General features: G+C 34.5%; 1 long non-coding RNA gene across 1 annotated transcript; it reads left to right on the top strand.

Moving 5' to 3' along the window:
- Positions 1-631: 631 nt before the first annotated feature.
- On the top strand, positions 632-6,896 carry LOC149458345 (uncharacterized). The gene is made up of 2 exons (XR_016313444.1): positions 632-1,577; positions 5,334-6,896. It is a non-coding gene; the product is annotated as an uncharacterized LOC149458345 (long non-coding RNA).
- Positions 6,897-7,827: the final 931 nt, after the last annotated feature.

Below are 7,827 nucleotides of genomic sequence, written 5' to 3'. Positions count from 1 at the left end.
AGTATCAAAAAACATGAGCTTGGTATTGGAAAATGTAGTCTCTGTCAATGACTGCCAGTCAGTGTTTTTTTCCTGAACATCAATCCTTTCCACTAAAAGAGACGAAACGTACCACCAACTCAATTGTGAGAACATTGGGTGTGGGGGTAAAATATATTAGGATAGGCTTAGACTTTAGATCTACTTTAAAATAAAACATTATTGAGAAAATATGAAAGCTCCCAGGGCTGGATTGCCTTCAAAGGAGCCTGAAGAATTTTCATTCATGCAAAGCAACACCTAGGACAGTTAATCTATTTGTAGCTGGAATTCTGTTGAAGTATTGTCTACACCACAGGTGTCATACTGGTGGCCCTCCAGCTGTTGTCAAACTAAAAGTCCCATGAGGCATTGCAAGATTGACCGTTACAAGCATGACTCCCAAAGGCAGAGGCATGATGGGACTTGTAGTTTTGCAACAGCTGGAGGGCCACCAGTTTGACACCCCTGGTCTACACCATCTAGGCCTTTTTTGCACAGTTGCAAAGGGCCATACAGCTTCTGCACCTGAGAGTTACAAATGTTTGCATACAGCTGCAGACAGCAGCCTGTACAAGTCAATGACAGGCTGATAGATGTCACAGTTTGTTAGAAGCTTTCCTTAACCTAATACCTAATATCTTCTTATTAACAGTACTAACAAGTATGAATGAGTTGGATCTTAATAGAATAATTGAGTTATTATATTTATATTTGTTCTAGATTGGGAAAAGTAAGTGATTAGACTTCATAGTTTGTGAATTTATATATGAACATATATCTTGGGTTTCCTTTACATTCAAGCCACATATGGTAGCAATTGGTCTACCATCCTCCCCCATCTATGTAAGAGATAAAGTTACACTCAGACTTTGAGAGAAGTAGGCTGGAGGGTTTGTTATATATATATACATTTGTTTCCAATTATCTTTGTGGGACTACAAGTATATCAGCCCATTTTGAGGAAAAGGTGGGGGCTGGATTGCTCATTTAAGAGTTGAAACAAAGACTTTTTATGCTCACTTTGTTTGCAGCCTTGATGAGACACACACACACATACATACATATACATATATACAATCTTATTATCAAGAACTTAAATATATTTTTTGGACATTATTTAAACATTCTGTATGCCAATATTTTATTTCTAATTTTATGCAACGTTATTATTAAATCATCTTTTTGAGTAATTGCAAGAAGTGGAAGGACTTTCTATTTGAACATTTCTCATCAATACAAGTTAATAAAATATCGAGACAATACGATATTTTACAGTGGCGAGCCTCCAGTTCGATTCGTTTCCGCCGATTGCTTATTTTTGACTTTTTTCTTCTTCATCTTGCTGAGAGGGAAGTTGTTTGCAAATTCAGCAAACTATGAAATCAAGCTTTCAGGAGAAGTAAAGTCTGCAACAGATGAATCGTCGGCATAATCGAGAACCTAAAAGCAGAATTGGTGAGAATTTTGCGCAATTGCAAGCAACGCTGTTCCTTGGTGATGTCATTTCCCGCCAAGAGAGAAAAGACGCGTTATGTAAAGAAAGACCTTCTTAATCGGTAAGTAATGGATTTTATTGATGAATTATCTAGAGAGAGTAAGTTAGAATTCAAGAATCTGTCTACATTTGTTAAAGATAATGAACTTTGGCGGTACATGTATAATGAGTGCTTACAGGCTAATAGTAAGATAGAAAAATCTAAGTTTTCCTTTAAGAAACTGAGCAAACAAGTTAGAAATGTAATGAAGTTAGTTCATGTTTTTAACGCCATGATTTTTGATGTTCCTAAGACTGTTGATTGTGTAATGAAGCAAGATCAGAGCAGTGTATGTGCTAATTGCCAGATTTTGACTGAGCAAATAGATGATCTGCAAAGTGCAATTCAAACAAAAGACATTCAGTTATCTGACCTGCAGAATGATGTAAAAAGAATTTGTGTGAATACTAAGGCAGAGAAACAAAAATCTTTTGTACCAGAGATCCAGTCTATGGAAGGAGATCCTACCAATCAGGAAGAAATGTGTAAGAGAAAATTAAGGGATAAAGCTGCAAAACTTAATCTTAAAATCCTTGATCAGCTCATGAAAATTTTGAAGGATATGCCAGCCTATGATATGGACGCCGATGCTTTCTATAACATGGAGGTTTATGAAAATTTTTGTAATAATTTTTGTTTAAATCAGGAGCAAAGAAATTTTCTATTCTGTTTATGGCTCCCCAGTGTTATGGCATGTAGATTAATCAAAACGCCATATATTGAGGATGATGAGGAAATGCATAGCAATGCATCAGACCGACTACGTCAATTATTGAAATTTACTACTGGAGAGGAAACTCCTTCTTTGGAAATCTTAGACTCCTTAAGAGCTACGATTAATGATGATCCTTTTGAATTTAAAAATAGATTTTCTAAAGTATACAAAATGATATTTAATTTAGACAATGAGACTCCTTCTATGGTAAATGCTTTTGTTAAAAAATTCAAGTATCTTGATCCAGCATCTGTTATTATTGCTACTGGAAAAAATGATTTAGATCACGCAGCCAAAGTTATTGATACAGTTAGGAGACAACTTAAATTAAACAATCAGAAGAAGGAAAGTTTAATTGTTCAAAATGGAGAACAGAGAGAGACCATGTGCTTAGCCACACCCAGTTATGATGATGAATACGTCACAGGCAGGACGAGAGTCTCAGAGCAGACAGGAAATACTATTTGTTTCTATTGTAAACGATTTGGTCATTTGAAAAGAGATTGTATTCATTATAAATTAGATTTACAAAGAAAAGCTTTGGAATTAGAAGACCAAAATATAATTTCTGAGCAATCTACTCCTCCATGTTCCAACAATAGTCTGTCTGAGTTGCCTTATGCCTCAGAAGTTAAAAAGATCAGTTCACTGAGAGTTAACAACAGCTTAAACAATATGGTAAACAGTGCTGTTGTCATTAACAGGAATGGTTTATTGCCATTGCCGAAATTTAAAGCAGGATCAAATCGAGATTCTTCTTCTTTACCGTTGGAATATGTTGCTCCACATTTATTGGATGAAAGTGGAAAGCCCAAATCAACATTAATTGATTCTTCCATGTACGGTAATGTTGGAAGTATTTGTACAGCAACTGCTGACACGTCTTCAGATCATAAATGGCCACATACAGGAACCAATCTTGAATTGGAACAATTGGTTACATCACATAAAGAACTTTGGAGTCAAAGCAAAAATGATGTAGGTTTGTTTACAGATTTTGAAGTTGTCATTGAAGGTAGAGACCCTAAGCCTCAACCTCAATACAAATTGCCATTAGAATCAATTAATCCAATCTCTTCCATTGTAGATGAGTTTTTACAGCAAGGAATTTTAAAGAAAGTACAATCAGTGGTGAATAATTGTATTTGGCCTATCAAAGTTGATAATTCATATTCTTTATCAGTTGATTTCAGGACATTGAACAAATGCATCACAAATAACAGATCTATTGTTCCTGATTGTAACATAATGTCACATCTGGATGCCAAGGCCAAAATATTCTCAGTACTTGAAATTGCCAATAGCCATTTGTCAGTACCCTTAGCTAAGAGTTGTCAATATAAACTTGCCTTTAGCTTCAACAAAGAAACTTATACATTCACAAGATTAGCTCCAGGCTTAGATTTAAGTGATGGGATTGTTCATGAGTATTTGGGAAAAATATTATCTAAATTCTCTAGGCCAGAATGTATTGTCCAGCATGTAGACAAGCTTCTCTTGTCTACACAAAATAGAACTGAACATATCACTCTTTTGTCTGAAATATTTACGTTGTTACAAACAGCAGGATTGAAATTGAATACAGAGAAAGTTCAGTTGATGAAAAGACAGGTGGAATTCCTTCATATGCAAATTAGTCATGGACAGAGACAGATGTTGCAAGAAAAAGTTAAAACTATTTCTGCTTATCCAATTCCAACAAATCGCAAGGCTTTGCATCAGTTTTTGAGCGAAGTAAATCATTGTAAAGATTTTATACCCAATTTTGCAGAAAAGTCTAGATCATTATTTGATCGTTTGAGACAAAAAGCTGGTGTGTTTGATCAATGGAATCAAACTGAGAAAGAAGCTTTTGAACTATTGAAATGGGATTTGCAGAATGCTACTACATTAAGTACTGTTGAGTTTTGTAGTAAAGTTCCTTTTGTTTTAGAAACCAATGTTTCCAATAATGCAATCTCAGCAACTTTGTCACAATTAAAAGACGGTAATCAGAAAATAATAGGTTTCTTCTCAAGAACTTTGACAAATATGGAGAAAAACTTTGATGCACATATGAAAAAATTGTTAAGTGTTTTCTTTGCAGTCAAAATAACTGAATACATTGTGAGATCAAGTAAGATCATATTACAGACACCTGATTCATCACTGAAACTCCTAGAGGAAGATGGTTCAACAGACAATTATCGTGAAAAGTATCCTATATGGTACAAAACACTGTCTTCCAAACACATTCAGATAGAAGTAACAAAAAGACATTTTCAGGAAAACATACCAACACATGTTTGTACAGCTGTAAGTGAGAAGTTTGTACCTCATGTTTTCAACATAGGAACTGAGAAAAGTTTGAAACCAGTATGTATTACTGCAGATCAGTCTTACACTACAAGAAGTAAGTCAACACAAAAAACAGCTACGCATATTTCCAATTTTATAGAGATAAGATCAAAGGCATGATCCTTTGTCATCTCTGGGTTGATACAAAACCTTTCTTTGGTTTTGAAACCAAGGTTTTGAATCATGACCAATAATGGAGATGTAGCGTCCTGTTATATTTATTTTTGTTTATTTCAGGTACTTATATAGCGTTGTCAATTTTACTATTTTATATGTAGTGCTTTTTACATATATAGTACATTCACATAAGTCCCAAACCCTCAAGGGGTGTACAATTTAAGGTTCCTAACTCACAGTCATACATACACATACTAGGGCCAATTTGGATAGGAGCCAATTCTCCTACCAACATGACTTTGGAGTGTGGGAGGAAACCGGAGTACCTGGAGGAAACCCACGCAAGCACAGGGAGAACATGCAAACTCCAGGCAGATGATGCCATGGTTGGGATTTGCATCAGCAACCCTAGTACTGTCAGGCAGAAGTGCTGCATTCTAAAAAGAACACTACAAGTCAATAAGAAGTGTTATAATCAAAATATGTCTTCCATGTCATAACTAGAAATGTTTGTGATTATGATATGTAATGTTAACAGATAAATGTAAGAGGATTAATCAATGTAAAATTATCAATGCCAAAATAATGATACTGCATTTCTGTTACAGGAAATGACCTAAGAGTAACTGTTAAAGGAAGAAAGTTCCAATATTTCTAAACCTTTCAGATGATAATACATTTTCCAAGAAGGAAATTTATTCTGGAAGAAGCTTTGCAACAAGAATTTCATTCATCATTGTTTTTGTTGTTCTTTTTATGTTCAATAAAGTTATTTTAACTTTACAGAGTGCTAGAAGAAGACAAGACATCTCAAGGCATCTCATAGAGGAAGAACTTATAAAACAACTGACTTTTGACTACTGATGAAATAATTCATTCATCAGATATATTGGTTTTTATGTGTGAACATTTTATTTTGACATATGTTTACCATATCAAGATGAGATCAGTTTTCACATGAACATTTGCAATCACACACAATGTATTTTCAGAAGTGAAAGGGTTAAACTTTTGTTACAACAGAGTCACTCTAATTAGTTAGAACATCTGTTGTTAATTAAGCTAGAGATAAGTTTTTCTAAGGTACATATAGAGAAACTTACGCAAGCTTTACATTGTTATATGTATGTTTTTTTAAAAAAAATCATTTGATATACATGTATGGATTGAAGTTAGAGAACATATGTTATGTTTAAATGTTGATAAGGTATTTTGAAAAGATGTATGGATTATAGAACTGTGTGCTACACACATTTTGGAGGGAAAATATGAAACATCTATTTTTTAAGTGACATATTGTAAAGTATTGTACTATAATGTTACAGTTATACATTTATTAAGGGGATGAATTATTTGGTAAAAGGAAAATAATAAGGGTAAAAATATTTTTATGTGATACATAACAAAAGGTTTATCAAAGAATTTGTTTTCCCATTATAGAATCAAATTGAAGATAAGTTCAGATCAATTATCTTAAGATCCAAAAACGCATGAATGGATACGAAAGTGACGAGAATGTGTATAAATGGATTAAGATAAGGAAAATGATTAAGATTCGATAAAATCGATCATTTTGAGAGGGAAATGTTAGAAGCTTTCCTTAACCTAATACCTAATATCTTCTTATTAACAGTACTAACAAGTATGAATGAGTTGGATCTTAATAGAATAATTGAGTTATTATATTTATATTTGTTCTAGATTGGGAAAAGTAAGTGATTAGACTTCATAGTTTGTGAATTTATATATGAACATATATCTTGGGTTTCCTTTACATTCAAGCCACATATGGTAGCAATTGGTCTACCATCCTCCCCCATCTATGTAAGAGATAAAGTTACACTCAGACTTTGAGAGAAGTAGGCTGGAGGGTTTGTTATATATATATACATTTGTTTCCAATTATCTTTGTGGGACTACAAGTATATCAGCCCATTTTGAGGAAAAGGTGGGGGCTGGATTGCTCATTTAAGAGTTGAAACAAAGACTTTTTATGCTCACTTTGTTTGCAGCCTTGATGAGACACACACACACATACATACATATACATATATACAATCTTATTATCAAGAACTTAAATATATTTTTTGGACATTATTTAAACATTCTGTATGCCAATATTTTATTTCTAATTTTATGCAACGTTATTATTAAATCATCTTTTTGAGTAATTGCAAGAAGTGGAAGGACTTTCTATTTGAACATTTCTCATCAATACAAGTTAATAAAATATCGAGACAATACGATATTTTACACAGTTGTACACATTTACCCACACATCAGAGCTGTTACATGTTTAAAGGGACAGATGAGCATTCCTAGATGCAGATATTTTGCATCTAGGACTGCTCATCTGTTCTGGTATGGATGTAAAAGCTCAGATGTTCATATAGCCCCAGTGTCTGTCAGCCTGTCGTTGATTTTTACAGAGTGCTGTCTGTGGCTGTATGTCAACATCTGTGACTTCTTGGTGCAGAAATTACACTCCTTTTGTATGCTGTACGGCCCTCTGTGACCGAACGACTAAATGTGAATAAGACCTAAGGCGCAGAGTATTGCTGAGAGCTCCCATCTCTCTGCAGCTATCTGTTGTTGAACAGAAGATTTAAATAGATAAATCAGAAATGGCAGCTTGCTAGTAAAAAGAAAAAGATTTCTAGTTTATTTTATCTGCACTACAGTACTGTGGTTGATTTACTTTAGGATGGATTTACACCAGAATTTCATAGCGTGATTTCTGCATTTGGAATCACAGGTGGTTGCAAACAGCTGATCTGCAAAGCCTGTATTAAACAATGGTAAGCTGTTCACTGCTGTTCACATGCGTCTGCACAGATAGATTGCGTCAGTCTTCGCAGATACATCTGTTCACCACCACCTGATTCCAGCTGAAAGATTCTGCAGATTCTTGCCAGAGGAATCCACTGACAGCCATGAATGCAAGTGTGAATAAGGTCTAATTGTGCTGTCATGCATTAATGGTGTTCCATTGTGTTAAAAAATGTATTCAACTGATTGAGTGGCAAAATGCAGGTCAGTGCACACTCAATGGAGCATGCAGGACCAGGGGCGGACTGACAACTCATGGGGCCCTTGGGCAAT

Source organism: Staurois parvus, unplaced genomic scaffold (genome assembly GCF_062004578.1).
Source record: "Staurois parvus isolate SC_StPar_1 unplaced genomic scaffold, SC_StPar_1.0 ptg000287l, whole genome shotgun sequence".
Taxonomy (NCBI): Eukaryota; Metazoa; Chordata; class Amphibia; order Anura; family Ranidae; genus Staurois; species Staurois parvus.
This window is presented reverse-complemented; position numbering and strand designations above follow the sequence as displayed.